The sequence below is a fragment of the Cavia porcellus genome, unplaced genomic scaffold, assembly GCF_034190915.1.
Source record: "Cavia porcellus strain 051 isolate PalLab524CR breed Dunkin Hartley unplaced genomic scaffold, mCavPor4.1 scaffold_3, whole genome shotgun sequence".
NCBI lineage: Eukaryota > Metazoa > Chordata > Mammalia > Rodentia > Caviidae > Cavia > Cavia porcellus.
Window position 1 is genome coordinate 92,049,310 of NW_026947486.1, and position 21,094 is coordinate 92,070,403.

Genomic DNA, 21,094 nt, shown 5'->3' on the forward strand with positions numbered 1-21,094 from the left:
TTAGCGTTTTCCCCCATTTAATATGATTTTGGCCATTGGTTTGTTATAAATAGCTTTTGTCAAATTCAGTAATGGTGCTTCTATACCTGTATTTTAGGGTTATCATGAAAGGGCATTGAATTTTGTTGAAAACCTTTTATGCATCTATGAATATGATCATGTGGTTTTTTTACCTTGCTTCTATTTATGTGATGTATTATATTTATTGATTTGCATGTGTTCCACCATCTTTGCATCTCTGGGATGAATCTTACTTGGTCCTGATATATGATCATTTTGATGATGAGCTGCATGCTATTTGCTAGTAATTTCTTGAGGATTTTTGTATCTATGCTTATTAAGGAGATTGGCCTGTAGTTTTCTTTTTTCTTTTTCTGATTTTACAATCAAACTGATACTGATTTCTGTAAATAAATTGGCAAGTTCTCTGTCTTTTTCAATTTATTTGAAGACCTTGAAGAATATAAGGTGATATAACATACATAAAGATTTTGTAGAATTCAACAGTGAATCCATGAGGTCCTGAGCTTTTTTTAAGTTGGTAGATTCTTTCTAGTTTCATTGCTTATTATTGGATTGTTCAGTATTTTTGTGTCTTTGTAAGTTAGCTTTGTTAATTTGTATGAACGTAGGAATTTCATTTCCAATTTATTAGTACACAAGTTTTCACAGTAGTTACTATCTTCCGGTCTCTGATGGTTTCTGATGTGACTTTGCCTTTTGCATTTCTAACTGCATTGATACGTCTTTTTTTTTTTTTTTCTTTTTTGGTTAGGTTTATCTATTGTGTTTATTTTTTTAAAAACTAGCTCTTCAATTTGTTGAACTTGGTATCATTTTCACCAGTCTCGAGTTCATTGAATTCTGTTCTAACATTCGTGATTTCCCTTCTTAATTTCTGTTTGATTCTACATTGTTTTTGTTCATCAAATACCTTAAGGCTCCTCAGAAAGTTATTTATTTGAACTGCCTCTGTTTTCTTAAGGTAAGCATTAATTGCAATGAACTTCCATCTTAGGGCTATTTTCATAATTGTTCCAGTGATTCTAGTGAGTTGTGTAGGTAATGTCATTAATTTCTAGAAATATTTTACTTTTTTCTTGATTGCTTCTGTGACTCACTTGTTATTTTGATGTGTTATTAATTTTCCAGATGCTTCCACCTTTTCCATAGTTTCTTCTGTCATTGATTTCACTTTGCAACAGTGTTAGCAGCAAACATTGTGTGATTTTGATCCTTTTACATTTATTTAAGAAGTCTTTGCAGACTGGTATGCAATCTAATTTGGAGAACATATCTTATGCTGCAGAAAAGGATGCATATTTAGTTGTAGTAGATTGGAACACACTTTAAGTACTTGCTAAATTCATATGGTCAAATGTGCGGTTCAGTTCTGATCGTTCTTTATTGAATTTTTTGCTTAGTGATCTCTGTTAAGATGGCCTGTTAAGATCCCCATTATTATTATACTAGTATATATTTGATATTGTAGCCCAGCAATATTTGTTTTATGATGATCCGTACTACAGTATTTGATGCATAAATATTTACAACCATTATCTCTTCTTGTTGGATTACTTCCTTTACTCAAAGTTCTGCTGGTCTATAAAGTTTGGGTTTGAGAAGTCTCCTCTAATTCTAGTGGTTTTACATTTAAGGGAGTTTTTTGTAGTTTTTTTTTTTTTTGTCTACTTTTAAAATTATGAGGGGTTTTGGTGGGTATCTGTCATTTTAATCAGGATACATCCTGGTGAACATTTTGTTCATCACAGTTTTTTGTGAACCAAGTCTTTGAACAAATAGACTTAATAGATATGTACAAAATGTTCCATCCAACAACAGAATACACATTCTTTTTTAAAACTACATAGTACTTTCCACAAAATAGACTTCACACTAATAAAGCAAGTCTAAGTAAATGCAAAAGGACCAAAATTTTATCATGAATATTATCAGATCACAGTGCAATGAAGCTAGAATTCAATAGCAAAAGAAACCACTGAAACTATGCAAGCATAAGGAAATCAAAGAATACACTTTCAAATAACGAGTGGGTCACAGAACAAATTGAACAAGACATTAGGCAATTCCTAGAATTAAATGACAGTACCACTACAATATCTCAGAACTTATGGGACACAATGAAAGCAGTCCCATGAGGGAAGTCGATACCTCTGAATAATTACAAATGAATAACCTAATGACACATCTCAAATTCCTGGAAAATAAGAGCAATTCAAACCCAGACTTTTGTAAGGAAAGACATTATAAAGATTAGAGCAGAAATCAATGAAACAGAGACTAAAACAACAATTCAAGATAATTAGTGAATCAAAGAGCCAGTTCACTGAAAGAATAAATAAAATATCCAAACACATAGACAATCTTACCAAAAACAAAAAGGAAAGAAAAGACACAAATCAATGTAATTAGAATTGAAAATCTTAAATCACAAACATTGCCAAAATCCAGAAAAATATTAGTAACCTTCTACGCCAGAAAATTGGATCACTCAGAGAAAATGGAGAGATTTCATAGCTATAGATAAAGATAGATAGATAACTGAACCAACAAAAGGCCAACATTTTAGATAATTTAATAATAGGAAATGAAATTGAAGCAGCAATTTAAAAAAACTACCAATTAAAAAAAAAAGACCAAGACCTGATAAATTCACTGCTCAATTCTACAATATCTTTAGGGAAGATCTAATGTCAATACTCCTCAAACTTTTTAATGAAATTGAGAGGAAAAGAGTACTTCCAAAATCGTTCTTAGAAGGTATTACTATCCTGATCCCAAAACCAGACAAGAATACCACCAAAGAGGAGAACTAAAGGACAATCTCTTGAATGAATATAACTGAAAAATCCTCAACAAAATACTGGCAAACAGAACACAAATATCATCAAAAAGATCATACAACATGAACAAGTAGGCTTCATCTTACTTGCCTAGTTGGAACGTAAGGATGGTTCAACATATACAAATCAGTATATGTAGTTTATCACATAAGCAAGGATAAATATCCCTTGATCACCTTAAAAGTGACAGAAAAAGTTTTAACAAAATCCGACATCTTTCCATGATTTAAAAAAGCACTGAAGAAAATAGGTATAGAAGGACCTTATCTCTAACTGATAAAAGCCATTTATGAACAACCTATTGCCAACATCATATCAAATTGAGTAGGAGAGACTGAAAGCTTTCCTTCTAAAATCAGGAACAAGACGACAATATCAGCTACCATCGGTCCTGTTCAACATTGTTTCAGAAACATTAGCAAGAGCAATAAAGCAAGAGAAAAAAATAAAAAAGGATATGTGCTGGAAAGGACAAAATCTAAGTAACATTATTTGCAGATAGCATGATCTTCTATTTACAAGATCCAACACATGCAACCAAAATATTCCTAGAATTAATAACCAAATTCAGCAATACAAAAAAAAATACAAAAATCAATCGCTTTCCTAACACTAACAATAAACTGAGAAAGAAGTTAGAAAATCAATAGGATTCACAACAGCACCAAGAAAAATTACACACTTAGGAATCAGCCTAAACAAGTAAGTGAAAGATATCTACAATGAAAATTTCATCACTCTGAAAAAAGAAATTGAAGAAGACATCAGAATATGGAAAGATATCTCCAGTTCCTAGATGGGCAGAACTAATATAATCAAAAGGGTTATAGTTCCAAATGTGATATACAGGTTTAATGCAATCCCAGTCAAATTATCAACAGCATTTATCACAAATATGGAGAAAACAATCCTAAAATTCCCATCCAACAAGAGACACAGAAGAGCTGAAAGAAAACAGACAAATCCTTAGCAAGAGTAAGAAAAAAGAAGATTCAAATAAATAAAATCAGAGACAAAAAAGAAGACATTACAACCTCATACCACAGAAATTCAAAGGGTCAGGAAAGGTAACCTGGACATATCAAATAACCTAGAGGAACAAATACCTAGACACATACAAACTACCAACACTGAATCATGAAAAAAAAGAATAGAAAATTTGAACCAACTAATAATGAGTAAGGAGATTTAGTCAGTAATACGTCTCCCATCAAAGAATAATCCAAGACCAAATGGCTTCACAAATGAATTCTACCACACGTTTAACGAACTAATATCAGTCCTTCTCAGCATCTTCCAAAAATCAAATGTGAAAACCATTTCAAATTCATTTTTTTCCATTTTTTAGAATTTTATACTTTATTTGCACATGTTTTCAGTCCATGTAGTTCACAATACTTGGGGAATAGTTACATATTTGTATTATAACGTGTTTCTTTTCTTTTAATCTTCTTCCCCTTCCTACCCCGTCGTTCCTCTCCCATTTCCCCATCCCATTTTTTATTCGTTTTTAGATTGTTTGCCTTAGGTCATGTTAGGGCACATAATGTTTACATTAATTGGGGTTATTAGGTTCCTGTAAATGGTGTATTGTTATTCTTATTTCCCCTTCCCCTACTCTGTACTCCCATTCCTATTCCCTTGGACCACTTCTCTATTACAAAAGATCCATCCCCTTGTCCTGTATAATTTTCTTTACCAAACTGATTTTATGAGTGCAGGATAATCCTGATAACAAAGCCAGTCAAGGTCAATATAAGAAAAGAAAAGACAATCCAAAATCTCTGACAAATATAAGATGCAAATAAATATTAATTTAAATACTAGCAAACCAAATTTAACTGCAGATTAGATGGATCACTCACCAAGATCAAGTAATATTTATCAATGGACTGTCAGGATAGTTCAACATTTGCAGTTAGTATGTGTGATATATTATAGAAATTCAGCTCTGCAAGCTTTGTCATAGTCTGGAGGAGTTCACATTTGTAATCCCCAGGAAAAGTTATTGGAATACCAATAAGCAATTCCAATCTTCCACTTCTAGTGCAACCCAGGACAAGATTAAAAATATGAAAATGTATCTATAGTGATGGGGAACCAAGGAGGTCCTAGTTCCAGCCAGAACAATGGCAGCTGAGTGGAACAAAGGCCATGACACTGGGCCAAACCAAGGTTTTATTAACTTGTGGAAAAGGAAGTGACTAAGTGTTGAGTGACTGACTGTGAGAATGGCAAGAAGTACAGGAGTACTGTGTGCTGGGCTAGGTAGAAGGCACAACAGCACCTCTGCAATGCGCAGAGAGAGGTATGCAGAAAGAGTACCGGATTGTGGTAACAGGTAGTCCCTGACTTTGGAGTAGCCTGCACAACACAGATTGAGGGAGTATCTTGTGGTTTTGTTTGGTGCTTTGGTTTTGATGTCCGACCTTCCTTTCCTGAGATGTCAGGGTTCTTTCTCCAGCTTCAGTCTCAGCAGGTAGGGCCTCACTGACCTGTGGCATTGTTTTAAAGGCTAGCCTTCGGTGCCTGGCTAGACCCATTTGTGTTGCTTAAACCCAATCAAGAGGGTAAAATGTTATCCTAGCCAAGTCTGTACATATCAATACACAGAATTAGGGCTACATTTAGCCAAAATGGAGACAAATGGTCTTCTTTAAAGGAGTGTAGTCCCAGTGGTCCTCCACAACGTATCAATATGAACACAATAAAGAGCAAAACACATATCATCAGTTCATTAGAAGACATTGCCAGAGTAATTAGACAAGAGAAAGAAAAATAAAGTAGGAAAGAAAAATATGAAACTGTTTCTGTTTCCTGATTATACAATGATATATATATATACAGAAAACCTTAAATACTCCATCAAAAATTGTTATAACAAAGAAAGAACTCAATCACAAGATATAAAATCCACACACAAACAGTAGTATTCCTATGTACTAATAATTAACTATCCAAATAAAAACTTAAGAAAACAGTCCCATTTGTGATAACTACAAAAGTGATAAAATATTTAAGCTTACATGTAATCCAGTAATTAAACATTATAAGAATTTTTTTGAAAAAATGTAAGTAAGTGGAAAGATTCTGTGTTCAAGGAATAGAAAAGTTAATACTGTTAAAATGTTCATATAACCCAAAGTGATTTACAGATTCAGTGCCATTCTTATCAAAATCACAATGTCATTTTTCTCAGAAATACAAAAAAAATCCTAAAAATTCTTATTAAACCACAAAAACCTGCAAGTAGCCGAGGTGATCCCACGTACAAAGAACAAAACTGAAGGTATCATTCTACCTGACCTCATATTATACAACTACAGTAACTATAACAGTAGGCTATTAACATAAAAATAGCTGTTCCACGCAATGTAAAAGAACAGAGAGCCTAAAAAAGAACCTACACACTTACAATCAATTGATTTTCAACAAAGGTGTCAAGAACACAATGAGAAAAGTACAGTCTCCTTAATACAGAGTGTTGGAAAAATTGAATATCCATACACACAAGAAAAAAATTGTACTCATATATAAAAATGTACTCAAATGGATTAAAGACTTAGATGTAAAACCAGAAACTATAACACTAGTAAAACAAAATGGGAAATCAACTTGGCATTGTCTGGGCAATGAGTTTTTGTATTTGACCCCAAAAGCTCAAGCAACAAAAGTAAAAGTACATAAATGGGACTATATCAAACTAAAAATCTTCTGCATAGTTCTACATAGCATAAGAAAGATTAACAGTAAAAAGGCAAATATTGATAATATTTGTGTGCTATACATCTGATAAGGAGCTAAAATCCAAAATACACAAACAAATTCTACAACTTACTAGGAAGAAAACAAATAACTTGATTTTAAAATGGGGAAAAAATCTGAATATATATTTTTCAAAAGAGGTCTTACAAATGGCCAACAGATTTATGAAAAGAAATGCTTTATAACATCACTAATCATTAGGGTGATGCAAATTAGAACTATCATGTGATACTCCCTTACCTTTGCCAGAATGGGTATTATTAAAAAGTGAGAAAAGTGCCAACAAAGAAGTAGAGAAAAGACAAAAATATGTATACCATTCGTGGGAATATAAATTTGGACATACATTATGGAATATATCATCATATAAGTTCCTAAAGAAGTTAAAAATAAAAGTACAACGTGATCCAGCAATCCAAGTTATAGGTATATAACTCAACAATTTAAACCAGTTTGTTCAAGAGATAGCTGTATTCCATCCATATTTTACCATTATGTATAAAAGTTAAGATAAAAAGCAAATTAATTATTCACCAATGAATGGATGAGGAAAACACAGTATTTCTTCACTATGGTATACTATTCTATTTTTTAAACATTGGAAATCTTGCCATTTGTGATAACACGAATTTATCTGGAAGACATTATATTAATTGAAATCAACCAAGCACTGAAAGATAAATACTGCACAGTTTCACTTCTATGTGGAATCTAAAATGATCAAATTTTTAGAAGCAGACAGTAGAATAATGATTACCAGAAGGTAGGAGATGGAAGGAATTGTGAGATGTTGATTTAAAGGTAAGTTTCAGTTAGGCGAGACGAATAAGTTTTTGAGAACTATTGCCCAGAATGTTGATGACAAACAATATGTATAGAACTAGATATTTCAAAATTGCTAAGAGTAAATTTGAAACATTTCAAAAAATAAGTATTTTGGGATGTATGAATTAGCTTAAAGTAATCATTCCTCATTGTATACATATATCACAACATCAACTTTTGTCTCATAAATAGACAATTTTAAATATTAACAAAAAGTTTTGTTATGTAAAAATGTTTAAATATTAAGCCAAGCATGATGGCCCAAGCCTGTAGTTCCAGCCTCTTGGGAGGTTACGATAAAAGGATCATTTGAGCCCAGAAGGAATTCAAGACCAGTCTCGGCAACATAGTGAAACCGCATCTTTAAAAAACTATTTTAAGGAATCTAATGTATCTTAGGTGCCATGTTACACCCTGAAGATACAGTGGTAACCACCATGGATCCTGCCCTCACTGAGTTTAAGGGCTAATATTAGACGTACAACTTAAAGCAGCAGTTGGAAAAATATGTGATGTATTTTATAAGAAGCTAACCTCTCAATGGGCTGTGAGAGCATGATCACGCAACATTTATCCTCATTTTGGAAGTGGGAATGGAGTTAGGAAGGTATCTCAGAAGCAGCAAAATGTCAGCTGAGAACAGAAAGATGAGTTATCCTGGCAGTATAGCAGTATACAGGCTACAAGACTAAACTCGTATCTCTCACCTTGAACTAAAATCAAATCAAAATAGATATAAACCTAGACATAAAAACAGAAACACTGAAACTGTTGAAAGATAACATGGGGAAATATTTGAATGGATGTAACTACTATGAACAGCAAACATAGGCACAGGAAAAGACTTGTGTTGTTCCTGAACAGAACTCCAACATCAGAGGAAACAATATCAAGAAACAACTAGTTTACATCACATTAAAAAGCTTCTCCACAGCAAAATGGTAGTGGCAGTAGTGGTGGTGGTCATAGGAGTAGTAGTGAAAAGCCAACCTGCAAAATAAAAGAAAATTGTCAACTACTCTCCTAATGGAGAACTAATAGCTAGAATATATGAAGAACTAAAAAATACTAACACCCAAATCAAAAAATCCAATAAAAAACCAGGCAAATGAACTGGATCAACCCTTTTCCAAAAAAGTACAAATACCCAATAAGCATATGAAAAATTATTCAGCATCTGTTGCCACTAGGAAAATGCAAGTTAAAAAACAACTCTGAGATTTTGTCTTCCTCCAGTCAGAACGACTATCACTAAAAACACAAAACACACCAAAAGGTGGTGAGGATGGGGGGGAGGGTGAAGGAACCTTTCTACATTGTTGGCGGGAATATCAACTATGCAACAGCTATGGAAATCAGTATGGGGTTTCTCGAAAAACCGAAAACTGAAATTCCATTTGACCCAGTTAAACCTTTCCTGGATATGTTTTTGAAAGAATTAAAGACATAATACTACAGTGATATATGCATATCTACATATCCATGTTTATATATAGTAGTACAATTTACAGAAACTAAGCTCAAACAACAGACTAGATGCCTATTAACCGATGAATGGTTGAAAATGTAGTATATACACATGATAGAATTTTATTCAGTCATAAAGAAGAATAGATTTATGTCATTTTCTGGAAATTGGATGGAACTTGGGACCATAATGTTAAGTAAAATAAGTCAGACATGGGAAATTAAATATCACACAGTATCTCTTATATTACAAACCCCAAATATAAATGAAGAGCAAAATAAAGGATCGCTAGGAGGAAACAGGAAGGCAGGATTTTTGGAGATGGGAAAGTGACTCAGGGTACATAAGGCAGAGGAGGAAAGGAGATCAAAAACAATCAAAATATGATATACACATACCAATTCTCCAAAATGGATGTAACTACTATGAACAGCAAACATACACCAATAAACAAAGAATGACATATTTTGGGAACTCAACCAATGTCATTACAGTTGGAGAATCAATGAAAAGAAAGCCAATTTTTAAAAATGAGACTGGATAAGTGGACAATCTCCACTTATGCATATGAATGGTTCCCTAACATATGCTAAGAAACTTAGACACTATCCTTAGGCAGTTGGAAACCACTTGAAGGTTTTGAACAGAGTCAAGATTTTCCTTTCAAAAGTCAACGAAGAGCAAAATAAATGATGAAAAGAACCAGAGAACTTTATAACGATGAAAAGGCGGTCTAGAGATGATGGAAACAGGCGGAAGTGGAGAGGAAGGGAAAGTAAAAAAGGATTAAGAGGCAATATGTGTACATGTCAATTCTCCATGATGGATGTATTTACTATGTATCACAAACATATACTAATAAAATAACTTTAATCATTCAAGTTGCACTGTAAAGTACTAGTTGGAGGATGGTACAAGAATGGAAGCAAGGATACAAACTAAGTTATTGCAAGAACCCAAGAGGCAAATTACAGTGCCTGAAGAAGAGATGGAAATGAAGAAGAATGAAGAGATTCAACAGAGCATGTAGTACTTGTCTTTCTGAGTCTGGTTTATTCACTCAACATGATGATCTCCACATCCTTTCATTTTTCTTCAAACAACACAATTTCATTTTTAATGGCTGAATAATACTCCATTATGTATATATACATTTTCTCTATCTGTTCATCTGTTGATGGGCTGTGATAAGCATGGATATGTTGACTTTCATGCCTTTGGCTATACGTCAAGGAGTAGTATGGCCAGAACAGGACCTGTGATTGAATGTGGGACAGTAGAAAAGTGATGGTGTCAAGGATGGGTCCTTGATTCAGTGATTAGGAAGCGAGGGACTTGGTGACTGCTTTCACCAAAATAAAGAGCACAAGAGAACATTTAACCACAGAGGACTGGAAAGAGGAAGAGGTAAGTTTTGTAAATTCTGAGTATACAGCATATATGTGGTATAACCAGATGAAAACACCTAACCATTTAGTAGTATCAGTAATAGCCTTGAGTTGGAAATATAATTTGAAAGTTATCAAAGTATAGAAATCAATACTTGAATACTTGGAATACTGGAAACCATCAAATAACATTATGTTGGCAGTGAATGTAAGGGAAATTAAAAGGCGCTGTGACTCAAGTCACAGGAATGAAATATTTAAAGACTAAGTATAAGAGAATGAACACCCAAATGGGATTGAGAGAGAAGTCATAAAAAATTATCTAGAGAATTGTACCATAGAAGGCATGGGAAGGTAAAGTGTTGAACAAAACAGAGTACTCAACATGCTTCTGAAAAAGCCAGGCAGTGAAATCTAAGTATCCACTGAATTTAATGAAATAGATAAAGTTCTATTCCTATATCTCAATTTTTTCACTCTTTAAATTGTAGAAATTGGTCTGATCTTGATCTTGCCCAAATTCAATCAAAATACTTCCACTTGTCTGTTTTACGTATTAAGCTTCTTTTCATCTGACTCAACTTGAAGGAAAATTTCCATGGATTAAAAAAAAAATTCTACTGAAAATGGTAAGAACTGTACACTGGGCTAGATATTTTGTGTCCAGCTAGAATATTAGCAGTGCCCTTCCAATTCTCATATTCTGTGATTCTACCAAGATACACCCTAATCTTCACTTACTCCCACTTGAGCAATATTATCTCCAAATGGTTTCTAGTATGAATATTCAGCCCTATCATCTGGCCTTTTCGTACTTCCAACCTCTTATTAGTTTCTGTGCATCCCTTTCACTCCTCAATCCTTCAAAGTGTTTCCAGGTCAATCTTAAGACATTGTTTTCTTTCAGTGACCTTCTTTACATTCAGTTCTACACTGCTCATAATTTCTCTGCCTTTTTTTAGCAGTTATCAGTACTAATTCTAGTTTAGCAATTTGCAGTTTGAGGATCATTAGTCTTATCATCCCAGGAAAACTATAAATTCCCCTAGAGCAGCAACCATGTGTTTCCTTAGAAATCCCCCTGTGCCTGGCATAGGCTGTGTATTCAGCAAATGCCTAAAAAGACCATTTGACATGCAGTCTTCCTCTTTAGCTGTTAAAGCAGGAAGACCAAGCCTTACACTCTGTTCTTTGTGGTGTATTTTTTGCAAAGGTTTTTCATTTGCCATGGGTAGTGGGATAGAACAGGAAGATGTCAATATTTTAGTTGCAGTAAAGCACCAAAACAAGCAAATGCCACAGGAAAGAAAGCAACATTAGATTAGGCACTATGCTTAGTTATCTGGGATATTTGTTACAAATTTTCAAACCTCAGCATAAACCTGGTTTTGAGGATGAATATTTCACTGAGACACACTCATTTTAAAAGAAGATCATGTTGAGGTCATAGCTAGTGGACTGTATTACTTTAGTGGGAACAATACAAAAAACACACATTTTCTAAACAAGGGCTGTGGGATGGCTTGGCCTTCACTTGTGGTGCATTTACACTGGAAGAAAAACAGGTAAACAAGGTTGAGACTTTCATTAAGTTATAAAAATTGATGGAGCCAATTATCTGACTCTCAGAACTCAGACAATGTAAGAAGAGAAGAAATGGTTTAGAAATGAAGATGGTGCACTAATGGAGGTCTAAGTGCAATCCAGATAGCCTCCAAATGTCACTGTAGCTCAAAAAGAGATCTTTCTAGGGGAATAAAACTTGACTGAAGTCAATCAGCTTCTATTAAGCATTTTCTGTTTCAGTAAGCCTTAGTATTGAGTCCTATGAAGAGTGAAATTAAAATACAGGGTATGTGACCCTTGCTCTGAAGAAACTTCTAGTATAGCTGGTGGAGCTAAGAGAAAGATAAATGAAATAAACATTTACAAGTTAAAATGGTATAGTATGAGTTGAAAGGAAATCAAGTTGCCATAAAATTGGTAGTCAAGGAATCACATGATGTTAAGTGTGTGTGTCCATTTGAGTCTGTTGGGGAGGTAGTGATGCAATAATCTGGGAGACAGAGTTTAATCCTTAGGAAGCACATGAAGTAGGTTTTTGGAAGAAGTTGGGGCAATCTCTAACTTTATGAACAATGGATTCAGAGGCACAAATAAATAATATGTGATGAAATGTGAAAAATCAAGTTAGATGAAGGGGTTGTCTTAGACACTTGCTGATCACTGAGAAAAAAATATCTGATACAACTTAAATGCTCATTCTTTAGAAGTCTCAATATTTTCCTGATTTGCAGCATGGCAGGAGGGTTTGGGCAGAGGAAAATTGCGCCCTTCATGGCAGACATGAGGCAGAAAATTAAGGGAGGAGCCAGCAAGGGAGCTATACCCTTCCAGGTCGCATCTCCAGTGACTTATCTCTTTTAAACACAGTCAGCCTCCTAACTGCAAGTCATAACTACTGCCTCCATAATCCAATCATCTTCTAAAAGCCCCATTGGAGCACATGAGGATGGGGGGGGATCTAGATAGAAACAGTAACATAGGCTTTTGTGAGTAACCTTAGGATTGTGGAATTGGGCAACAGGTCTGTAAAGGCTGCCAATAGGAAAAAAGCTGGAAAGAGTTTCAAAGTCTATAACTAACATCATACTTACTGTCAAACAATGCACATTGTCCCTCTCTTGTCAGGAAGAGACAAGGATGCCTACTCTCACCACTTCTATTCAACATTGTACCAGCAGTTCTAGCCCTGGAAATTAGTATGAAAAAGAAACAAAAGGTATCCAGATTGGAAAGGAAAATTTAAACAGTTCTCATTTACAGTTGACATCATCTTGTACATAGAAAACACTGAGGAATTCATTTAAAAACACTATTATTATAAAGAAGCTTTTTAAGGTTGTAGGAGACAATTTCAATATATAAAAAGCAAATATATCTCTATACAATTGCAACAAAAGAACAAAAATGAAATTAATAAAACAACTGCATTTGCAATATCATCAAAATAAATTAAACACTTAGGAGCAAATCTGAAAAGAAGGGCAAACTTTACTCTGAAAACTCAAGTACTGTTCAAAGAAACTAAAAATGTAACACATGGAAAAATGTTCTGTATTCATGGATTGGAAGACTTAATGTTGTTAAGATAGTTTCCAAACTGATCTATGGATTCAACATAATCTCTATCAGAAGCCCAGCTTTTTTGTAGAAATTGGTAAGGTGATTCTGAAATTCACATGAAATCACAAGGTTCCACAAATAACCAAAACAACCTTGAAAAGAAAAATAAAATAGAATTCACACTTCCTTATTTCAAAGCATACTAAAAAGTAATGGCAATCAGAACAGCATAATGCTGTGGTAGGGTAGGTTATATACTTCAATGGAAGTGAATCATGAATCCATAAATAAAACCCTGTGTCTAGGATCAACTGATTTTCAACAAGGGTGCTGAGACCATTCAATGGAGAGAGATATTCTTCTCAATAAATGGTCCAGGGTCAATTAGAAAAGAAAGTATGTAAGAGTGCAGTTAGGCCTTTATCTCACAGCCTTACACAAAAACTAACTCAAAATGTATCAAGATTTAACACCTAAAGCTAGGCAACTCCTACAAGAAAGAACAAAGTTAAACCTTGGCAAGTTTCTTAAGTATAAAAAAAGTGACAACAGAAAGTAAAAATAGAGAAATAGACTTTATCAAAATTCAAAATCCTTGTGCTTCAAAGGACACCATGAAAATATGGAATAAAAATAAATACAATCAGAAAAAAATTGTAAAGTATAAATCTGATAAGGTACTTATATCCAGACTATGTAAAGAACACTTATAACTCAACAATAAAAATATTGTCAAAGGATGTAAAAACATATTTCTTTAAAAATATGACACAAATAACCAATAGTACATAAAAGGGTGATAAACATTATTAGTGAAATGCAAATCAAAAACACTACTTGATACTACTTTGCACCCATTAGAATGGCTAAAAAAGAAAAGATAAACAATAATGAATGTTAAGATGATGTGACAAACTTAAAATAACCCACTCATTTCTGCTGGGAGTGTAAAATGTTAGCCACTACAAAAACTATCTAGCAATTTCTCAAATGGTTAAATCAGTTACTGTACCATATTACCCAACAATTCCATTCCTAGTTGTATATCAAGAGAAATGAAAACAAAAAAAAACTTTGCAGTTAAGTGTTCATAGTAGCGTTATCTTTAATATCCCCAAGGTGAAATCATCTCAATGAATTAAAATAGACAATATATTTACACAATGAAATATTATTCAACCATAAAAAGAATAAAATGTACTGATACATACCACAACATAGATCAACACTGAAAATATTTTTCTAAGTGAAATAATTGTCACAATGGACAACTGTCACGTGTATTGCATAATTCCATATGTATGCAATATCGAGAGATGTCATAGTATGTCTAGAGCTGTCACAGTATATCTAGAGACACAGTAGATTAGCAGTTACTCAGGACTAGTGTGGGGAGAAGGGAAATAGGGATTAAATACTAATGGGTATGGCATTTCTTTTAGGGAGAATAAAACTCTAAAATTATATTGTGCTGTTGGCTACACAAAAGTCATAGGTTGTACATTTTAATGAGTGAATTATACATTAATCACTTTTCAATAAAACTCATTCATTTTATAATTTTGAAAGTGTTAGCACGAGATGATAGATTCAAACCAATTACACCAATAAAGAATGAAATACAAATTAATTAACTCCTTCCATTGTGAAACTCTTTTGTTCATCTTGAATAAACATTGAAACTAAAACCATCCCATTTCTTCTTAGCTCTTATAGGAAAATGAAGTCATTCCCCAAGCTTTATAGGAACTAGCTAGGAATGGGGACACAAACAAGTTTCTTGGACATTATACAGTTATAATCTAAATGGTACTGTCCTTTTTATACCTTGTAAATGTAGAATCCTGCTTCTAGCATTATTTTTGTAAAAAGTATATGATGCCAATAACTAAGCCTCATTTAAACAAAGAAGAGTAGCACTGTCCTAGTTCTTGCTTTTTCATGTATTCAGAAATGCTTTACGTAGTTTGTAAATCATTGGTTTGGATATAAGTTAAAGAAATCTCATGCTGAGCTCTCCTTTTGTATTAAAAATGTAAATCATAGTATTGCACAACACAGCAAGTGCTCAAAATGACTTCTCCCTTCCATATTTTTAAGATCTGAAACGTTAATACCATGCTCTTTTCTTTGTGTTTCATTTATTTTTAAATGTTCCTTTTATGTCTCCTGTAGTCTTTTCTTTTTTTTGCAAGAAAACTGACTTGACCCTCTTAACACTGTATTTTAGCTCAAGAAATGGAGTATACATCAGTTGTTGAATTGTGCACAAGATAAAGATGTCTCTTCTTTAATACGCAACCCCGCGTGAATTTTAAATTAACTTCCCAAATCACCACAAACCAGCTGAATGTTTTGCACAGCTGAATATTCAGGAAGCAGTTTTATAATTAGCTTCACAGTAATGAACTTTTCTATCTTAAGTGCCAATCATTGGCATTTTGGTAACTCATTATGCATAATACTAAAGATAAAACAAAACATAACAAAACATTCCTACAAAAGACTATTAGATTGAAAATGAAGGCTCAAATAAAATGGAGTGATAGATGCAAAGTTATGAGGGAAAATATCTGCTATCCTGAAGCTTATGCCTAGTTAAACAGTCATTAAGAAGTATGAGTAAACAAAAACCATTTTCAGAAAAACAAGACTGAGAGCATTTTCCACTCACAGACTCTTATTTCAAGGCAATGAAAATATGTATTCGAATGAAAATAATTTCAGAAGAGAAATGCAGGACACAAGACCAAAGGTGAACACACAAAGTGAAAATCATGCTTGCAAATTTAAAAGGTACTGAGTATAAAAGTCAATAATGATAGTTGGATTGTTTAATGACAAATATATTAGAAAATAACATGGAAAAGAAAGTGATGATGAGCACATGTATTCTAGTGTCCTTGCATTAATCAGAAAAGTAGTTATACTGATTAATATCGGAGACTAAGTCACATTTAAGAAGCTATATATTCATTTTAATTTTTAAAGCAACTACTAGAACAGCATAAGAAAACGCATGACTTCCAAATAAGTAGAAGATGGAAACAAAAATCAGATTGATAACTAAGAAGATTCATCACTGGAAGCTCCCCAAAAAGTAAATGAGAGTGACAATATGACGTAGCAATTCCACTCCAAGGTATATATCCCAAAGAAATAAAAAAATGTCTACACAAGAACTTGTATATGAATATTCACAGTAATGAAAAACAACTCAACTATTCATTTCAGCAGTGTTGCAACATGACAAATTAAATTGCAAAATTTAATATACCAATTGGAAAATATATAATATATATTTTTAAAATATTCACAATAGCAACACAATGTAACATATTTAGGAGTAACACTAAACATGTAAACTCATAAAGGAAAAAATATTATGCAATTTATTCCAACTGAAATCCTAACACTGCTTTTTTATTGAATTGAACAAGATAGATGCTACACATCAAATGTCTAGAAAAAGAAGAGCAAGTGAAACCCAAAGCCAAAAGAAGGAAGGAAATTATAAAAATCAGAGCAGAAATTAATGCAATAGAGACTAAAAAAATCAATCCAAAGAATCAATGAATCAAAGAGTTGGTTCTTTGAAAGAATAAATAAAATTGATAAGGCCCTAGCCAACCTTATTTTAAAAAAGAAAGAAAAAGTTCAAATTCATGCAATAAGGAATGAAAAAGGTGAAATCACTACAGACTCTGTGGAAATACAGAAGATTATCAACACCTGCTTCAAAAAACTCATAGGTTCAGTAACACAGAAGAAATGGACAGATTTCTAGAAACATATGAAGTACCAAAGCTGGGTCAAGAAGATTAAAACCACCGAATAACAGAATAATATTAATGAAATTTAAAATGTAATTAAGTCCTTACCTACAGAGAAGAGCCTAGGCCCAGACGGATTCACTGCAGAATTCTAAAAGAAATACAAAGAAGACTAAATGCCGACATTCCCCAAACTCTTAAATAAAATCAAAAGGGAAGCAACTCTTCCGAAGTCATTCCTGGAAGCAAATATAACTCTAGTACCAAAACCTGAGAAAGACCCAAGTAAAAAAGAGAACTACAGGCCAATCTCCCTAATGAACACAGATGCAAAAATCCTCAATAAAATATTGGCAAACAGAATACAGCAAATCATCAAGAAGATTATACACCATGACCAAGTGGGATTCATCCCAGGCATGCAGGGATGGCTTAACATATGTAATCAATAAATGTAATCCACCATATCAATACAGCCAAAAGTAAGAATCACCTGATCATTTCTATAGATGCAGAAAAAGCTTTTGATAAGGTCCAGCACTCATTCATGATAGGAACCTTACAGAAAATTGGAATAGATGGTTTTTACCTCAATATGATGAAGGCCATCTATGACAAGCCAACAGCCAGCATCATATTAAATGACCAAAAACTGAAGGCCTTTACCTTAAAATCAGGCACAAGACAAGGATGTCCCTTATCACTGCTCGTATTCAACATAGTACTGGAAATACTAGCCAGAACAATTAGACAAGGGAGAGAAATAAAAGGGGTAAAGAACGGAAAAGAAGAAGTTAAATTATCATTATTTGCAGATGACATAATACTTTACATAGAAGACCCCCAAAACTCCATTGAAAGACTCCTGGATACAATAAATAAATTCAGTAAAAATGTAGCAGGATACAAATTTAATACTCAAAAATCAATAGCATTCCTATACAGTAACAACAAAATCACAGAGAGAAAAATAAGAGAAGCCACATCCTTCACACTAGCATCCAAAAAATGAAATGCTTATGAATTAATCTCATGAAAGAAGTAAAAGATCTATATGGGAAAATTATAATGCCCTGAAAAAAGAAATTGAATAATATCTCAGAAAATGGAAAGACATCCCTTTGTTCATGGATAGGAAGAATACTGTGAAAATGACCATTATCCCAAAACTGTTATAAAGATTCAATGCAATCCCAATGAAAATACCATGAATATACCTCATAGATCTAGACAAATCACACCTAAAATTCATCTGGAACCAGAAGAGACCTAGAATAGCAAAGGCATTTCGATGCAGCAAAGGCAAGGCAGGAGGCATCACAATCCCTGACTTGAAGTTATACTACAAAGCTACTGTAATAAAATCATCATGATGCTAGAATAAAAACAGAGCTGAAGATCAATGGAATAGATTAAAAGACATAACCACAACTACCAACACACTCGACCACCTTATCTTTGATAAAGGGGCCAAACATGTTCACTGGAAGAGCGACAGTCTCTTTAATAAATGGTGTTGGAAAAACTGGCTCTCCATATGCCGAAAACTAAAACTAGACCCATGTTTATCACCATGTACTAAATTAAAATCTAAATGGATCAAAGATCTGAATATTAAAACACTAATTGAATATTGAAACACTAAATCTGTTGGAAGACAAATTAGGTAAAAATCTTGAAGACTTTTATGTCTTGAAGACATAAAAGTAGGTAGGGAATTCAAGAACAAGAATCAAACCACACGGGAAATGCTTCCCAGAATCAATAACTGGGATCGCACCTTATTAAAGTCTCTACATGTCAAAAGAAATCTCCAGCACAGTGAAAAGAAAACCCACAATCTGGGAAAAAAAATCTTACTGAAATGTCCTTCAGACAAAGGACTTCTGTCTAAAACATATAAAGAATTAAAAAAATAAGACCCCTGAAATTCAAAGACCCAACCCAAAAATGGACATCTGAGATGAATATACCCTTCTCAGGTGAAGAAATACAAGTGGCAAATAAATACATGAAAAAAAATGTTCATCATTACTCATTAGAGAAATGCAAATTAAAACAACACTGAGATTCCATCTCACTCCAGAAAGAATGGCCAGGATCAAGAAAACTACCAACAACAAATTCTGGAGAGGCTGTGGGGAAAAAGGCACTCTCCTGTACTGTTGGTGTGAGTGTAGACTGGCAAAAACCATGAAAGTAAGTCTGGAGATTTCTCAAAAATCTGGGATTGGAAGGCCCATTTGACCCAGCTACTCCACTTCTAGGCATATTCCCCGAAGAACTGAAAACTGCATACCACAGTGGTATACGTGCACCCATGTTTATAGCAGCACAATTTGTAATAGCCAGATCTTGGAAACAACCTAAGTGTTCATCAGCTGAGGGATGGATAAAAAAGTTGTGATATTTTTATGCAATGGAGTACTACTCAGCTATAAAGAATGATCACTTTGAGATATTTATAAATAAATGGACGCAGCTTGAGACCATACTCATAAGCGAAATAAATCAAACTCACATGTATAAATACCATATAGTCTCCCTAGTGTAAGAAATGGTAACACTACATAAGGGTTTCTGGTAATCATGATTCTCCATTACATTGCTTTGAAGCCTTATAATGTTTGCATTTGTTAGTTGGAATGGTTTTATCTTGGTTTGTTTGATTTTATTATCTGTGATAGTATGAATAGCTATTTTGAAGAAAACAAGACATTATAATAGCCAGTGCTGCTTTAATATCATCTTACTCTGAAGTCCTAGTATGCTTTTGTTTTTCTGTTTCCTTTGGTTCTATCCTGTTATATATTATTGGATATTATTATGTGTGATAGTATAAACAAATTTTCTATGGAAAATGAGATAATATAGTAGCCATTGTTCATTCTCTGCTATTTTGTTCTGAAAGCCCTGTAATGCTTTCATTCTCTTGAGTGGTTTTTTACTATTTTGTTATGTTTGATACTATCGTATATGAAGCTATGCTCAACTATTTCAAAGAAAGAGACATTATGGTAGTTACTGTTAATTGTGGGTTGTCTCGTGGTAAAATGCTGTGTTAGTTGCATTGTTGTGATCTGATCTGCTTTGTTATGTCCTCTTTTGTCTTAATCTGTTTAAAATTAAAAAAAATTAAAAAAGGAATTTACCAAGCTAAATCTAAAAATGACATGAAAGAGCTGTGGTCAAGAAAGATCAAGAAAATGTTTAAAATGGGGAGGAATATATTCTATCAATATTGATTTATTATAAAACTGTATTATTTTTGAAGCAACATTATATACTCTGAAGATAGTTAAATAGATCAGAGGTCAACAAATTTTACTTAAGGCAAAATGAGAGTGTCATATGAATTTTATATGAATAAAACTCTTCTTGTGTCCCATCATGTTTCCCTGGTCTCTGTGGAAGACACTTTCCTGATGAATAGCTACTGTCCAAAGCATAGACTGGCTCCTAGCTAACTACTCTAGTTTAGCTGGGTCTGCTCCTGTTTTTACCCTGAGAAAACCATGTTCTGAGTTCCCTCTAAAGTTTTACAAAGTCGTCATAGTTTGTCACTATAGTTAAAGGGGGAGGGGCGATGATCTTTAAGAAAGATGAAGAGGTAGCCCTAGCCACACCAACACCTTCAGACACTCTGCTCTCCTCCCAGAGAGCTTGGCTTTCCTGACTTAGGCAAATGGCCACAGGCTAGGTAACTTGCTAAGTCATAGACTCCCAAACAAAAATTTCACTAAACTAAAATTCCACTGTTCCATGACAGCAATTACCAACAGTAGAGCATCCAGCACATAGGTAAGAGAATATGAATACTGGGCAGCAGCTAAAAGTGGGTACCAAAAGGAAAAGTAGACATTGAAAAAAAAAAAAAAAGAAAGA